This window comes from Meles meles, chromosome 6, assembly GCF_922984935.1.
Source record: "Meles meles chromosome 6, mMelMel3.1 paternal haplotype, whole genome shotgun sequence".
NCBI lineage: Eukaryota > Metazoa > Chordata > Mammalia > Carnivora > Mustelidae > Meles > Meles meles.
In genome coordinates, this window is record NC_060071.1 from 69,329,989 (window position 1) to 69,348,909 (window position 18,921).

Genomic DNA, 18,921 nt, shown 5'->3' on the forward strand with positions numbered 1-18,921 from the left:
CAGTATCCAGTCTAACAGTGTTTGAATCAGGATGTTAATGAACAGATAACATAAAATATGCTCTTCCATTAATAAGAGCAGCCTAATCTCTTTCTCAGTATTGGGAAGTCAAAATCATGTCATAAAGTGACTTGGAAAATAGAGAATGAATGCACAGGGAAGTGGGTATATTGTGTGAGCCCCGGTGAGCCTCAAGGAAGCACCCTGGACCCACAGTAGCCCCTCATTGCACCAGATCGCTCATGTGACCGAGAGCCTCTCTCCTCTGCTCTGGTCTAGCTTACACTGCTGTCACGTGCTCTTAGACATTCATGTTCTGTACCAGTCCCCTCCTGCAGTTGGTAAATTCTTTTTTTGGATGTATAATATTATATACAAAGCCCCAGATTTGGGGGCTCATGAGCCATTTGAGAGTATCCTCCACTCCGGTCCAGGGAGGACAGCAGCTCTGGCAGAAAAACAGAGAGTACAGGTAAAATGCTAGTGGCAAAAGCTTAGGAGATTTTGGAGCTTTGGAACTTAGAATTGACCTAGTTTAACCCCTCATTTACTGATGGGAAGTAAGTTCCAAAGACAGCGGTATGTCCAGGGTTAGACTTTGATTTGTTATTTAGTCAGCTGTCATGTACGAGAGTTATATAGAGGAACAGAATGTGAAAGAAGGAAATGAAGGATGGGAGGGGTACCATGGATCTAACTGGCAGAAACCCCAACATATCCGCTGGAAACCAGGCTTTGAGAATTTCTGAATTCACATTCCAATGCTCCATAGGCTATGGAGAAGTCTGGAAATCTGGTGCTATCAATCCATCATTAATAAAGTAGGAAAAGTAGCATTTGTTCCTACATATAAATCAGAAAAATAAAATCTGACTCTTTCTTTTTCAAGCTAGAGAATAAGCTTACTTATCTTCCTAGAGGCAAGCTCTCTCTTGGTTAGGTAGCAACTTGTTGCCAGCCCAGCCCTCTGGGAAGGAGCAAAGTTGCAATAGGCAAGTCCCCTCCACTCCCATGGGCATCTTCCAGGGACATGAATGGGAGCTGGTGGATGGGATTGCTATAGCAACATGGATCAGGACGGAGGAAGCTCTTCTTCCTTCACACCAAGCACCAAGGTGCTTGAGCTGAAAGGAGAACTGGACTGAATGTTTCCTAAGGGGCTTAGAGCTGAAAAAACGATGATTTTGACCCTTTCTGTATGCACTATACATCTATCTTTACCATACACTTTGGCAGCCCTGTGTTTGCTATTATATGTCAAATACATTCAAAATCTTTTTGGCAGCTCTCAGAATAATATGCTTGTACACAATATGATCATGGTGGCAAAAAGCTGTGAAGTTCTGAGTCATCTTTCTCATGCTAATTAAAGTCATAATCCAGTGATCTTAGGTCTAGGCAACTATTTCAAAATACCTCAGATAGAAAAGGACTCCTTAGGATTTGTTTTTCTGAGTAACTCAAAGGAGACTAAAGCCTTTTCCTAGGGACAGCAAAGACATCCAGGCAGCCTAACAAAAACCACAATCAAATACGAAACTGTAAGTTATTCATCCTTGTTTGGGGGGTTGAAAATACACACTTTCTCGTTTCCTTTCGGGGTTCCTGTCAGTTAGCTCGCCTGCTCTCTACTGTGATTGGGAGGCCCTCTCTCAAATGAAAGACTGGTTAACAGGTCTCCTCAGCAAAGAGGATGAGGGATACCTGCTTAAGAAGACTTCGGACCTTGCCTCAGCTTCTCAGAGATGCTGGGACAGGAGGGCTCTCAGCAGTTTCTACATCTTCAAATGACTGCCCTGTATGTGGTCCCTCCTATCTGGTCACCTGCTCACCATCCCACCCTACCCCTGACTTGTCCCAAATCAAGATTGCCCACTAACCAGGACCCTGAACCAGCCTCCCCAGGGATGGAAAACACAGATGTCCTATTCTCCCCTCCTCCAATCTATTATTTTGTCATACATTCTATGCCTGGCTCCCCTCTGGGTCTTTGCCTTCCTTGTAACTGCCACTATTATAGGTCAAGCAGACTAAAATTTGCTAGTTTACTGTATTTTTGCTTTCCTGCCGTAGGAACCCCACTTCTTCTGGAGGCCATGTGGATTTCTCTGAGGGAAGGCTCAAACTTAGAAAGCACAGGAAAGGAAAGCTCAAGATATTATCAATCTACACCAAGACAAAGAAAAAATGACTGGAAGGCTGCATAGCACAATATTAACAGTAGTTACTGATGACTATTGATTTTTTTTTCCATGTGAGTCTTTGCATTTTTCAAATTTATTTTTATCACAATAAATCAGAAAGACAATGACACATGTTGTCTGTCAGAGTAACTGTGCTTCTCTTTGCAACTATATGGAAGAGTATGGAGTGATAAACCACAAGGACCTCTTTGGTCATCACAATGGGCCAGGATTGGGTTCAGTAAGTAACAGAAAGAGATTGCTCAGATGCCATTTTGAACAAAGCACAGAATCAAACTAAATTTGATTTGGTAAATAAGATGCCCTAAGGCCAACTCTACTTAGGGTTACTTTATATTACTTCACACAGGCATGTCTAAATGGGTCCTCTATCACCCTCTAGACTAATTACATTTGATTAAGGGCTTCCTTAAAAGCTCTTCTTTCACAGTGAATTTGAAATGACCACTAACCTCCACTGACAGATATGCTGTGGGGTCACCCATGAATTGATTAGGCAGTGCCGTATTGTGCCTTTGGGATACGAGTTCTGCAGGCCCCTGGAACCCCGGTTCCATAAATCAGTGGGCAGGGATGGTAATTACAATATTCCTTTGCTATTTCTGTGCTGGAGCTCCTCTGTGTGATATAGTCACCTTTTTGTTTCATTCCAAATTGGTGCATTCTCCACCAATCTGGTTTTTCAGTATATTTCTCAAAGGTATCTTGCTCATAGCTCTTTGCTCAGTTTGAGGCCATTATCTCCCCCAGGGTTTTATTCCAGATGGTTTTATAGTTTTATGCTCAAAGAATGGAATGGTAGGAGAAGTAGGGAAGGCAAATGGGTTGAACTATTAGAAATGCCAATTAAAAAGAGAAGAATAGATATTAAATTTCTCATTACACGAAGAAAATGTAACTACGTGTGGTAACGGATGTTAACTAGACTTGTGGTGATCATTTTGCAGTCTATACAAATATCAAACCATTATGTCATATACTTGAAACTAAATAACGTTACATATCAATGATATCTCAATTAGAGGAAAAATAAATGTCAAGTGAAGTCTGTAGCTGACTACTCAGAATTCATTTCTGAACAATACTAAAAACATTATAAACAATATGGTTTTGATTTCAGAATAATCTTTCTCAACAATCAACAATGAAGAGTTACATATAGCTTTAATATGCGTTATAGATACTTACAGGTTTAATGAAGTTTAAGTGAGTAATATACCTATATTTTAAAATACTCCAGATAGACAGGAACTCCTTAGGATTTTTCAGAATAATTCAAAGGAGAGTAAAGCCTTTAACAGTAACAACAAGGACATCCAGGTAACCTAACAAAAACCAAAACCAAATATGAAAATATAAGTTATTTAAACCTTATATCTAATTAGATACGTAATTATATGTATATTATGTATATAATCATGTATATAATTACATATCTATAATCCAAATATATGTATATATGTATAATCCAAATGCATTTCAAAGTAAACAAAAGCTTCAATCTAATAGGCTTGTTTCTAATCTAAAAAGGTCACTTGTTTGGTATGTAGATCTGAATCCAAAGTTGGCCTTCTCTCTCTCTCTTTCAGGTCTCTCACTCTATCTTTGACTCACACACAGCCCAGGAAGAAAGAATGGGAGAGGGGGAAAGAAACCAGGATTCACACCAAGAAAGGTCATAGAAACAGAAGTTTTAACTAAAGAATCCCAAAGGACGGTAAGTTATAGGAATGACTATCCACTTAATAAATGTGACTTTCTGGGAAGAGGAGAAAATTTAATTTTACTTCATTGGAAGAACAGAATTCTTTCGGGTTTAGTTGTTAGATAAGCAGAGTCGCTCCATGCCTATTGTAAGGACCTATTTAGAAAGTGTCCCTGCTCCCCTTCCCCCAGGGGATTTACTTGGAGACAATTCCCAGAAACCAGCTCCACGTAACCACCCAGATACAAGGGTGGGTCAGGCCAGGTGGAGACTTCCGATCAGTGGGGGTTTGCATACTGTCTCCCTGGTTACCAAGGAGGAGGGACCCTCGCCCCCTGGGAGCCTTTTTGGCGCCAATCCTAATCAAGGTGTAATAGGCTGGTTCTAATGTCTACTAGGGTAAATTGTAATTCAATTGGTCACCTAGCATCCCTGTGGAGTTTCCTGTGTGTGTTACAATTTCATTGGCCACCTATGCATGGCCAGGCCCGACCGCATGGCCTTTGCCCTTAAAAGCTAGTCTGTGAACCAGAGAAGGGTCACCCTCTCTTGTAAGAGGTGTGACCCCGAACGTTCGGTTAGATTCTTGATGCTTGGCTTAAAATAAAGCTTTGCTTGACCTTCGCCTTATATCAGTCTCGCTCCTTTAATCACGGACCCATTATTGGGGCATAACACCTATGTTTGGATCCTGGGTTGCATGACCCTAGGCAAGTTACTCATCTGTGGTATTTTTTCCTCAGGAAACTGGGTTGGTTATGGTGGTACTTGACTCATGATCATTGGGAGTCACTAATAAACATAAAATACTTAGAACACTAAGTATGTAATAAATGCTAGATCTTATTATTTTAGTGCCCTTTATCTTAACTGACATTTTGTCAAAACTTTCTTAAGAAAGGTTAGGTGTTGGGATTAGAAATTTCGTCTGAAGATCGAGATTTTTAAAATGTGTCCCAGCTTTACAGCTGCTACTCAGGTGCTGCTCTATATTTTGAAGTTTGAGAATTCAAGACATTCTGGCTACCAGCTTTTCCAAGCATCCAGCCCATGCTATCTGAATAATAATAGTAATAGCAAATATTTACTGGGACCATTTACTGAGACCATTTAAAACTCAGAGTTCTAAGTGCTTAATATGGATTAATGCTTTTGTTCCTCACAACCACCATCTAGCATTATTCCCATGTGACAGATGAAGAACTTGCGGTTCATAAAGGTTGAAGCATCTTGTCAGGGATTGCCCAGCTGGGAAATGGCAGGGCCAGCAGCCAAGCCTGGCAGGCTGGCTCCAGAGGCACACCTTCACCTTCTCTGCTGTAACCACAACTAGCCAGCATCAAGTTGACTGCCTTTGGTTTTCCTTTGGCCAATGTAAGAGGTCTAGCCTTATTAGGAGTTTGGTAACTAATCAGAATTTTTGAGCTACTGGCTCATCATCAGTGACTCTAAGAGATTAGTAAAATTGATCAGAAGTGGGATTCTTTTCAATAATCAAATTAAGTAGAGGCACAAACATTTCACTGATAGTGATTTTTGCTGATTTGTCTCCACGCAATTTATCTGTGAGCTGCTCCCTTTCAGTACTGATGGCTTCACACCTGAGGAACGAATCTCACGTTTCTAAAACCCCTTGGTGTCTTCTATAGCCTTGGATGAAAATTTGTAACATTGGAACGTTCTTTGTTTCTTACATTCCTTTGTTTTCCCACATTCAATTAGCTGCTGCATATTCTCAGTTCCTTTTCTTATCTTGTATAGGAGCGATTTTGCTAACTTGCAGGACATAGACAGGAAAATTGGCAGGAGTTGGGCCATTGGAATGGTTCGTCAATATGTAAAGAAAACCAGGTGTTAGAAATGAAAGCCTTCTTTCTAAAGGACAAATCTCTCAGGATTTCCTTACAGGAGTATGTTTGCCCCTGGGGCCTCCCACTCTTGGGGATGGACTTTCTGGAGTGAAGCCCAGCCTCAGAAGGAAGATGTGTGGTCGGCTGACTACTGCAAATGGATGGCTCAATTTGTCCCAGGGGTTAATTCTGAGCTCTGTAGGACTTCATTTCTCTCTTCTTTTTAAAAGACTGTTTTTTTAGCTGAATTCTTTGACCTTAGTCTATCTTCTAGTGTACTCTTTTTTTGAATATTTACTTATTTAAACTTCTTTAAACTTTTTTATTTTCTTATCTGTTTATTATATCTTATCTAGTCTGAATTTTTAGTCTGCTAAAACTAAAACTTATTTTATACTGTTATCACCTTTTATCTAAATTGTATGTATTTGCTTTATGCGTGTGTTTTCAGTTTTATTTACACTTTCTTTTTAGTAGCAAGAGAAAGACATGAGGTGACTAGCTGGAGGACAGTCCCTAACCTAAGGGAGAGCGATTGGATTCTTTTGTCCTTCTAAATATCTTATTAACTAGTCCTTCAAGTTCTCCTTTGTGCCTTCTTCTTTCTTTCTTTCTAATAATGAAATTTCAACATAAAATATGTTAAGCTAATTATGTAGATTCACTGGTCAACTTCATTGTCTCCTAGTTTACCCAATCTTTCCAGGATAATAATATTTGCTTTTAGTGCCAGTGGTTTTGAGTTAGATTTGTGCTATCTCTTCACAGTGTCTAAGCAAACTTCCTAATTATTTCCTGATCCAAAATTTACAGTTTCTATTTTTTCACAACTGTTGGATTTTGACGAGGCCTTGCATGCAAATCATGAGCTATTGAGAAAACCACGTGGGTTGGCTCCTTCAGAATAACCTCCCACATCATGTTCAATTCTGCCCTAACATCCCAGCTGTTCTCTCCCCTCTTCCCCAAGGCTTAACTCCATTATAAGCCCTCACTGTGACTCAGGAAGTACTCTGATCACTGGATAACTGGTCTCCCCAGCTTAAGTGTCCTTCCCCATGTTTCTTCCTTGTGAAATGCTTTCATGTTACTTCTGTTGAAAAGCATCCCTCTTTTCAGATGCCTCCATGAAAAACATCCCTCTTTTCAGATGTCCCAAGGGCCGTGCAAGGAATTTAAACTCCTTAGCCTGGGGTTTAGGCCTTCAGGTTGTCTCCAGCCTCCTTTTCCAAACAGATCTCTAATTCTCTCCCTCTATGTTAGACAAAATAACAGAACAATGGTTTGCTAGCCTTCATTTATGGCTCAAATCTTTCCATGGTTGTTTTTCTGCTTGCACTCTATTTTTTAATGTATTTTTCTCCATCTGTGAATGTCAATATTATACCCTCCTTTAAAGCCCCTTTCCCACTTTTTGGTTCCTCTAGATGAACAAAATCAACTTTTCCATGATGTTCCCTGGAGAAATACTGTTTTATAGCATTAATAAATGTTTTGGCCCTACGTGGCCCTCAGTTAAATTCTGGCTGTCCTGTATGTTAATTATTTGACCTAAGGCAATTTATTTAACTTCTTGAGCCTTTTTTTTTCACATCACACACACACAGAACTTCAATTCTTGAAGCCAAAATTCTCATTTGATATAGTCAGTGTAAGGGCCTATTTAGCCAGAGAGATTCCATCTTGGATTAAACAGTCATTTTGTTGTTTATGCAGTAAAAGTTAAACTGTCCCTGCCCCCCTTCCCCTCTTCCCCCCAGGGGACTCACTTAAAAACAAGTCCTGGAAACCAGTCCAGGTAACAAAGCCCAAATATAAGGGTGGGTCAGGCCAGGTGGAGACATCCAATCAGTGGGGGGGGGGGGGGGGGGGGGGCGCGCGGGGCGGCGCATACTGTCTCCCTAGCTACCAAGGAGTATGGGTCCCGCCTTTTGGGTGCCAATTCTGACCAAGGTGATAGGCTAGTTCAAATGTCTACTATAGGGTAAATTGTAATTCAGTTGGTCACTTATGTGTGACCTAGCATGACTGTGTAGCTTTCTCTGTGTGTTACAATCTCATTGGCCACCTGTGCGTGGCCAGACCCAACCACAGGGCCTTTGCCCTTAAAGGCTAGTCTGTGGGGCAGAGCGGGGTTGTGCTCTTTGTAAGAGGTGCGGCCCCCGACCGGTCGGTTTGATTCTTGATGCTTGGCGCAAAATAAAGCTTTGCTTGACCTTCAGTTTGTATCAGTCTTGCTCCTTTAATCACGGACCCATTATTGGGGGACCTTTCAGTCAGGTTTTCTACATTTTCTGATCCTATCTGGATCTTTTTATCTATGGAAATGCACCTCCTTGTCTGAGAAATTCCAAAGTCATCTTAGACCATCTTGAAAACAAGTCAATTTGCATAACCATCTTTATACTATTGAGGCCTATTTGTATCTGGAGTAATTTCAAACTGTACAAATATACTGACACCCAGTCTATTGTATACCTAAAATTACTTAAGAGCATTAAAGTCTTCAACTAAAAAAGCCTTGGAAGTGGTGTTAGTTGAGCAGGAAATTCAAACACGTGAAGGGAATTTGAGGGGCAAGGGGCTTCTTATGGAAGATGAAGAGAGGGTACAGTTAACAATCAGCTTAGAAATAGACACATCACTCAGTGCAAGGAAAGGGAGGGTAACTTTTACCTGACAATTCCAATTTTACGATGCGGCTATTTCATCAAAAGAATTTAGCCAATGGGACACAAACTGACATGAGCACAGTTGTTCCTGTGGCAGCACAGTCTGCCTAAAAGGAGAAAGGCAGAGTGAAATTTGAAACAGAAGTAGAAAGAAAGAGACAATAGCATTTTAAGTGAAGAGTAGTCAGGTGGGCAAGTTGTTTTTTAGGTGAAAAGGTACTTCTTTCTGGTCTTTCTAGGTTAATCTCTCTCTAGGTCGAATAAAAACAGACTGGAAGGGATAGTACATATTCTGAAAAATATTTATACTTCACAGGATGTATTTAAAAATGTGGTTATTTCTCGGATGGCTCAGTGGGTTAAAGCCTCTGCCTTCAGCTCAGGTCATGATCCCAGGGTCCTGGGATGGAGCCCCGCATCAGGGTCTCTGCTCAGCGGGGAGCCTGCTTCTCCCTCTCTCTCTCTCTGCCTGCCTCTCTGCCTACTGTGATCTCTGTCTGTCAAATAAATGGATAAAATCTTTAAAAAAAAATGTGGTGATTTTCCCCATCTCTTTCTCCTCCTTCATAAGAATTAAGGGACCTGATAGACTTGTAGCTTCCTTAGTAACAGGAACAGAGAGGATGTTCCTAAGAGCTGGGAGGAAGAGGAGGAGGAGGAAGAGAAGGAAATAAGGCCAACTGCCCCAGTATCAGAGACTATGGCTTTGTGGGGAAAGCCCACTGTTATATTTGAAGCATTTTTAAAGTATCACCAATTATAGTATTTATGTACTATATATGCACATATATATGGAAATATATTTGGAGCAATCATAAGAATGTTACATACATGCATACTTGTGGATTCTATAGTAATTTTAGTTTTATAATGGTAAATATTATATATATATGTTCTACATATACATATAAGTAAATTACTGAGTGCCTGGTGTATGCTAGTTTATTGTTATCTAAAATACTCAAAGTAACTCTGTAAGATAGAAGTTTTGGTTTCAGTGATGTAGCCACTGTACCTCTGTGCTTAGTGACTTAAGCCAGCTCTAAGTGGCAGAATCCCAGGACAGTGTCACTATTCTACAACTGGACTGAAACAAACAAACAAACAAACAAACAAACCAAAACCACTCAGTCTGTACAGCGCTGAGTCATCCAGAAAAGTTTAAATAGTGTAAAGTTTATAAAAATTATGCATACCAGGCAATGTTGTGATTCTTAACTGCTTGATATTTTAGGTTTCATTATCTTTAAGTGGATCAGAATATTCTTGGTTTGTAAACTGTCTAACTTTTGTTTGTCGACCAAAACTATGCCTGCTTTAATGAATATTTTCTTTGTGAACCCAGTTCATGCAAACACAGAGTCACCAGGCAGCTCTGCTTCTGCTGTGACGCTCCTGGCTCCTACCAGCACCGGTTGAGGATGGCGCCCAAGGGGTCAGGTATGGTTTCCATTTCGGCTTCTGAAACTTTACATCACAAGAAGCAAAAAAATGTCAAAACAATGATAAATAATGCAGCAGTTGGCCCTTGTGGTAAGCAGTGCTGAATCTTAACAACTGAACTGAAGGCCAGAGCGTCTTGCCTGGGCACAAGCATGATGCCAGCTCAGCAGTCCCTGGCTGGCTCTGGAAGTGAACGTCCATAAATCTAGAGCCAGAAAGGTGGTGAAAAGGGCCGAAAAGGAGAGGGCCAGCATCAGGAGAGAAAGCTCAGTGAAGCGAAGAAGTAAAGGAGAACAAAGACTCTGGGGAGAATAACACACTGTGTTAGGACCTGAGAGGGTGACAGTGCCCTGTCCAAAAGCAGTCATGGACATACCATAGCTCCCATGTGTCCTGAAACCGGCAGGGCAGTGACATGCTCCACTGAACAAACTGTGTGTCTTCTTGGCCTGATTTTCCTCATCTTAGTCAAATTATTTTGCGAGTAGAGATACACCCTTGTATACATACCTATGACATGAATATATGCTATATTCTTGAAAATTAAATAATTCATCCTTTCTTAGGATGGGTATCATTAATTTTAATGTTTGTCTTTGATAGAACAAACATCCTTCATCTTCATTATACTGAAGTTCTCCCATCATGTCTCAGAAACACATATCCATTTATGTTTTCAATTTACTTTGTTCTATTTTTCAAAAAGTCAGGTCAAGACCTAATTTCTAAAGCAATCTTAACAGTGCTTTATTGTTCACCAGTGACTTATATGATTAAGGAACCTATCAGGATTTTTTGTTGTCGTTCTTTCTATAGCATCTCCTTTGCCAATATCTCATTCTCTGTGTTTTGCAGTTCAGCATCTTGAATAAAAATTCATATAACAAATGGGTGTTATACTTTAGAAAATGGCAGCTCGATTTCAACAGCCACATAATTTCTTAGAATTTGTGCTTTCTTACTGTGAACTTCAATCATCTAAATACAAAAAGGCATTCAAATTCAAACACTTAAAAATAACATCTACCTGAAATTGATTAGGCTCTATTAATCTTTCAGCCCTAAGAATGGTACCCAAACATTCATTCTTAAAAAGAAAATCCAAGTAATTCATCCAAAAATAAATGAGACTAAAAGGTTGGTACTCAAATTATTAGATTACTGAATAAGCCACTTTGTGGGAACATTATGGAAGTTACGAAGAGGTGAGGGAAGAAGACAAAAAGTGTGGTGCAGCCATAGATCCCATCTACTTTTAGATTGCCAATAAGGAGCAATTCAGTTCAAGGCCTATAAAGTAAAAACTTTTTAAATCCTCAATTTACTGGTTGCGCACATGCCTTGTGGCAGGTTTAGATAGGAAAATAGGCACTTAAAGGGGCAGTAAATGGACAGAGGAAATGGACTTCTTATTAAATGAAATGGCATTCATTTAGCATGAACGCTAATGGCACTAGGACAAGTGGAATCGGGAAGGACTGTGACATCTCTTGTTAGGTCTTATGTGCTAACGTAACACTGATGTGGAAAATATGTATGTATTCTCACTGTGGAACATCTAGGTAACCCCTATGATCGGTGGCTTAACATGAACTGACTGTAGGACCCAAATACATATTAATATTTTCTTCAATTTCAGATATTGACTTAAACCATACCATGTAATAAGCCAAAGCTGAGTAATATCTAAAAATTAATATGTTAAATTTTCTGTAATTTAGGAAAAGGTGGCTGTACCATAAGTCGTTCCATATGAGCGTAGAATTGACCTTCATGAAGATAATATATTAGTTGAAATGATTCTATTATGTTGCTATAGGAAAGAAATATAGACTGTTGACATAGAAAAAGATCAAGTGTTAAATATATATACCATCCAATGTAATTTCACATGAGATAAAATGGTCTTAAATGACATTCAACTAGTAATAAATGAAGTAAGTAGATATGTACTTAATAATGGTATAAATCCTATCATTTATATTGAAATATTTATCTGGGAAATGTCTACTAAATTTGTTTGTTTTTCATTCATTCATGCATTGATTTCTTTTTCAACTTTTTAAAGTAAGTATTTCTAGCAGCTTCAAAGACTGCTGTAAATCATAATTTAGAAAAATATAATTCAAGAAAGACCAGGAAAAATATGGAATAGGGAGAAAAATACTTTCTAAAATTAATTTTTAACAACTGACGTAGAGCTTCCAAGTGGCTAGAACAAAAGAAATGGAGATATGATTGATTATATAATTTTATTCTTAGTAAGGAGAAAAAAGCTATAGCAGTTTTTGAGGAGAAACATTCTTTCCCTTGGACTTTGGTCTGAATTGTATTTTTTGAGTGCCTTTTCTCAAATAATCATTGGGTCATTTATTGGCAAATGCCATTAGCTATATCCACATGGTAAATGCAATACTAATTTATCTGGCAATTATATACATTTCTATTTGATTTGATTTCTATGTGTTTCACCATAGTCCTGGCCTGGTAGCCACTCTTCTGTAGTGACCCTTGTCTTGTCTCCCATCTTTAGAGCAAGAGATCAGTTACTCATCCACATACTCCTTGTCTCTTTCCCTAACCCTTCCTAAAGCTGTTCTGTACACAGGTTATATTGCAACACATGAAATGCATGCCAACTTTTCAAGTGATAAATGACACCAGATAACTGTGAAATCTCTTCCTGGATATAAAAAGGGGCTTTTACTATGTAATTAAGTTAATCAAACTTTTACATTATTAAAAGCAAGTTTCTAGGGAACAAGAAGCATGCTGATTGTAGAGAGTAGCTTTGGGTCCGCTGGATGGCAGTTAGGAAGGAAAGCTGGATGTCAAGTGGAGGGAGAAAGAGAAGTAGGAACCCGTGAGGACAAACTAGAACTCATGTTTTTCTTCACTTCCAGTTTCAGTAATGCTGGTGTATCCTGACACAGTATTACACATGTGTCTGGACCAGGACTTGGAGAAGCTAAGGAAAATGATCCGGGGGAGATTGAGGAGTTGTGCGTCTGGGTCAACAAGTGAGTCTTACAAAGGGAACACGTACAAGAGCAGCCATGGTGCTTAGAGTTCTGCGCTAGCCTTCAGGACAAGGAAATTATTGCTTCTTTACTTCAGCTTGCAAAATTCCATATAGATTTTTACACAAGGTAAGTAGCTAATCCAGCATTACACAGGAAAGAAAAGTCTGGGACACATCATTCCTGTGGAGGCACACTGATACAGCACAAGCTATCACAGTCCACTCTGTCATTTTGGCAGCCATATACACTTTTCATTCATATTTAACTTCCTCACTAGCTGTCTTCCAAAATAAGGTACAAGTCCCTCTATCTATGTTACGAGGGTGTTCATTCCTCCTAACGGAGCATACTTGCATTTAATTACTAAGATAAAAGCTTGACTGTTTTTCACATATCTTAAAGAAATGTAAAAAGGTAAGAAAAATGATGATTATCCCACAAGCTTTCTTCATATTAAAATAAAGAGGACATTAGTAACTATCACAGTTTTTGTTTTTATTACTGGTCACATGGCCACTGCTGGTATTTAAAACTATCTCTTTCCACTATCCATTCTGTATTCCTTTTGTTCTCAGAAAGCATTTTAGCTGATAGTGTTTCCTTTCCTGGTGGGGTGACCCAACACTTAATTCCAGAACGGTGTGAGCCAGAAGCAGTCCAGCTTTTATTGGTTTGTAGTTTTACATTAACTTTTATGACAGGACATGGAATTATTCATATGTTCCTCAGGGTATTGCCTGTACGCCAAACATACTCATTCATATTCTCATTGTAGAATAGCACTCCAATTCACCCCTTGAAATTCAAGATCAAGCATTCCAGCTGACAAGGTAATTCCCTTCTTTGTCTGTTGACCCACAGGCATTAAGGAGCTCAAAGTGGCTGGTGATAGTATCACCTGTCAGTTTTAATGGAGCCATGGACACCATGGAGTCTGGTGGAGGTGGAGGTGTTCTTCCTTTGGGAACTAAGCCCTCTGGACTAGTAGACTCAAAGTTGTGTTTTTGGGATGAAAATATTTTGCTACCTCATCAACAGGGGTCATGAAGAGCCACTTCATTTCCATCTTCAATTAACAGAGATATAACAAGATATGTTTTTACATGTTGATATCTAAGATATCAGTATTTATTTTTATTTCTTTAATGTTGTAGAGGTACAATTTGTATATGATAAAATGCACATATTTTAACTTCATTTTGATAAGTTTTCACAAATTTATATACTAGGTATGAATGCCTACATACAAGACATAGAACATTTTCCATCACTTTTCATTTCCTGAAGAGTTCTCTTATGTCTTTTCCTTGGCAATTCCTCCACTCTCTGGCCCCAGTCAACCACAGATCTATTTAATGTCAATATAGATTATTTTTATGTTTTTTACACTTCTACAAAAATGGATCATAGAGTATTTACTCTTTGGCATCTGGACATTTTCTCAGGATTTTCTTTTCTTTTTAAAGATTCATCTACTTTGGTTTATATATCAGAAATTTGTTCTTCTTTTGAGTATTTTTCTATCGTATAAAGATATCAAAACTTGTTTACCCATCACATTTATTGACACTTATGTGGTTTCTAAGTTTACTGACATTTATGTAGTTTCCAAGTTTTGGGTATTATAAAAAAAGTTCCTATGGGAATTTTTGTATGTGTCTTTGTGTAGACATGCTTTTAATTTTTTCAAGAGGAAGAGACTTTCTGGATTATATAGTAAGTATACCTTAGAAGACATTGCCAAGCTTTTAAAGAAGTGGTTTATTATTGTATATTCTTTCCAAAATTGTGTGAGCATTCTAGTTGTTCCTTATCTTTATCAACATTTAGTATTATCAGTTTTTTAATATTATTCATTTAAAAATGTTTGACTGTGTTTTTAATTTGTATTTCCATTAAAATTAATGCTGTTGAGCTTTTTCCTGTGCTTATTGGCCATCTGAATATCTTCTTTCATGAAGTGTCTGTTCAAATATTTCTACCCAGTTTTAATTTTTTGTTTTCTTATTATTGAGCTGAAAGAATTTTTTATATGTTCTGGATACCAGTGTATTCATTATTTTATATATATAAATGTATACATTTATAAATAAATTATTTAATAAATAAGTATATATAAATAAATATTATATATATAATTTCATATTATATAGATATAAAATCTCCATTATTTGGCTTGCCTTTCAAGTTCTTAACCATCATATTCAAAGAACAGAAGTTTTTAATTTCTGTGAAGTTGGATTTATCAAACTTATGGTTCATGAATTTTGAGTGTTATCAAAATACTATTTTGATATCATAGATTTTCTCCTATAATCTCCTCTATAAGTGTTAGAGTTGTAGTTTTACATTTAGTTCTATTTTTAAATAGTTTTTGTTTATGCTGTGAGGTAAGGATTGATGTGCTTTTTTTCCTATAAGGACATCTAGTTGTTCCAACATCATTTATTAAAAAGGTTCTCCTTTCCTTATTTTGTCTAATCTTAATGTAACAAACTTGACATTCTTATCTTGACTGTACACACTGTTTTCTTCCTTTATTTTCGACTTGTTGTGTCTTTGTATTTAAATTGCATTTTTAAGAGACAGAATATAATTGGTTTTGCTTTTTGAGCTAGTCTGATAATACCTGCCTTTTGGTTGAAATATTCCATCCAATAATTGAAATTTTAAAATAGCATTTGTAGTAGCATCAAAAATATAAAATATTTGGGATTACATTTAACAAAATATGTATCAAATTTGTACAGTAAGAACTATAAAACATTATGGAGAGAAAATGGAAATACTAAGATAAATAAAAAGATGTATCGTGTACATATTCAACTGGAATCACGTGTTTTGTGCATGGGTTGCATGTGCACATTATATGCTTGTGTGTTTAAAGCAAACAAATTCAAAAAGGAAAATTCTCCTTGTTTCATATAAGCAGTTTTTCCATGGCCTCACACCCAGGAAATGTTAGATTTGAAATCTGAATCCAGTTTTGTCATACTTCCAAGTCCTATTATTTCTAATTCATGATATCACCTGTCTGTGTCTACTTAGTATGCTTAAGTAATGCCTAAGTGTCAAGAATTTCTGGCTTGTTGCACTGCAAAAGAATGATGCATTGGTCTCATAACCTGGGTCAATTGATGTGGACCCAGTGTGTTGACCTTTGCCTGATTCCTTCCTAATACCGTGTGCTCTTAGCTAGGTAGGAGAGATGGATAGGAATCATCTCAAATCTACTCTGGATTACACTATAAGTTGCTTATATAAAAATATAAATTGCTTGCATCAGATTACAGAAGAATCCTGGGAAATCTTGCTTGAATCACTTAGTAGGAAGATATAAAATAGGAGACATGCGAGCTCTAGAAACTTCAGGGACAAATGTGACTTTGCCACATTAATTACATCCAGCACTCCCATATATTTCCATATGGAGTTAGAGTGAGACCTTTCCTGTGAAATGTTCCACCAGGTTTGTTGAATGGGTCAAGATGGAAGAAGGAGATGAGAAAATGGTCTACTATGAAGCTAGACTTGGAGGGTAATAACCTACACAATAATGCAAACAATATCTTTAAAAATGAGAAAATTAGCTTCAGAAAAAAAGAAGAAAGTGATACAAAGTGAGTCAAGATGAGACTGAGGAAATATTTTAGATTTGGGGAGGACTGTTATCTAGAGGCAATTTGTGATCACTTGATAGTTTGGAGAAACTTCAGATAGAGAGACAATAGAACTTCATATTCCTCAGGCTAAACTCTAAAACATAGGAGTAAAAAAGGGGTGAGGTGGAAAATATTACATTTCTTACAAAGATAAAGATTATTTACTTTTCATGTATTCATGCTACAGGATACTATGACAACTTACCAAAAACTACTTGGCAGAATACGGAAGGCAAATAAGTGATTCAGACATGGTCCCTACCATCAAGCAATGTACTTTTTATGGAAATGAATACATAATAAACATTTATAAGGTAAGTACTGTATCAGGTTAGGCAGTGGTAGAACCACAACTCCAAAGTCTAAGTGGCTTTGCACAACACATTTTTATTTCTTTTTCATGCGTTGCCTGCTGTGGGTCTGAGTGTCTCCATATGTTGGTTTATTGTTCAAGCTACTTCAGTCTTCTGACAATCTCACATTAGCAGGCGATTTGAGAATCATCATGACAGAGGAAGAGGGAACTAGAGAGAAGAGCATCAAAATTAAATATTCTACCAGGAAATGACACCTGTCACTTCCACTCATATTTCACTGCCTAAGTAAGATGTATGGCTTAATTCTGTGGCAGGTAAATAGAGGAAAACTAGTACTGGTGAAAAGTGTTGACTCCTACAGTATGTATGTATGTATACACATATGCTTTGTGATAGTGGTATAGCTAAAAGACCGTGGGTCACTCATCAGTTAGTCGCAGAGGGCCAAGTGACTACTGCTAGTATTTTCTCCTAGTTTTGGCATAGAAAAATAAGTCCTGACATAAACAGTAAAAGAAAAATGTAGAAAACCATTAACATAAGAGTCTTCTGTGCATTCTAATCTCTAATATAGACAATAAAAATTGGAATTTTGCACCCATCTTTAAAAGTCCTTTGTGAAATGCAAAATAAATAGAAGATATTATTCTGGCTCTTAAAGATCATGCAATATAATGGGGAGGTGAGGCAAACCTAAAGAAATGCTGTAAAAACTGATCAATCTGATAACCTCTGAACTGGAACTTTTTATTACTTCCCTACATATATAAGACAATGATAATGATAACCTTGAGATTCTGCAAAACCCTAAAGTGCTTTCAGAATCATTAAAGAAATATTAAAGTATTTTCAGTACAGTTTAGGTTTGAGGCTATTATTGAATTTTACTACTAGATAATTAGCCATTCATGTACCATATATATTACATATCTCTAGTAACTTGAAGCTGTGATGAACTAGAGTACCCCATTCTCTGATCTTTTATAAACAAAATTAGAGAAACAGATAAACATTTGTTTCTAGCAACATCTGCACAGAATTGCTTATGCATATTGAGCAATCATGCTGATTTATAATGGGAATAAGATGGAATTGGGTTAAGCAGGAGATTATATAAAAGGCTATCTGAAGAAGATGCGTATGTTTTGCAGTAGAGGTGAGAGGTATTTTGGTGCATAGAGAGATAAGTTGGGGAAGCATCTCAGAGAAAGACATGAGGTAATTTAGAAACAGATGTATGAGCTTGGTCATATTAATTGTGTTTTGTGGCTAGAGACGAGTATATAATGCAAAGTAGCAGGGAGAAGAATGTTTTAAAAATCAGAGTGTTAAATGGGGTGCCTGGGTGGCTCAGTGGGTTAAAGCCTCTGCCTTCGGCTCAGGTCATGATCTCAAGGTCCTGGAATCCAGCCCTACATCAGGCTCTCTGCTCAGCAGGGAGCCTGCTTCCTCCTCTCTCTCTGCCTGCCTCTCTGCCTACTTGTGATCTCTGTCTGTCAAGTGAATAAATAAAATCTTAAAAAAAAAAAATCAGAGTGTTAAAGCTTATGACCAGGAATTTTTATATGGTCAAAGTGCAGCTTCAAATCCATTTAGGTTCTCAAAAGGCAGGCTCAGAGATACAGTTCCTGGATTTGTTTGTAAGGTAGGTTGGATAAGGAGGAAATCCAAAAATGTTTGGTACAGACATGGAGGCCTTGGAACTGCCAGACGAGAAATTGAATCCTAACAGGAAATTCTTACAGGAAAGAATCAGTAGATTGGAGATTCTTAGGATTTCTATTTGAGGTACTTTGATTATTTCAGTGATCATGCAATTATTTCAGCGATCACTGCGATAATGCCAATTACCATCTATATGTTTATAATTCTTTTTAAAAAATATTTTATTTATTGGGGCACGGGTGTGGCTCAGTCGGTTAAGCAGCTGACTTCAGCCCAGGTCATAATCCTGGGATCCTGGGATCCTGGAATCCTGGGATGGAGACTCACATCGGGCTCCTTGCTCAGAAGGAGACTGCTTCCCCCTCTCCTTTTGCTTGCCA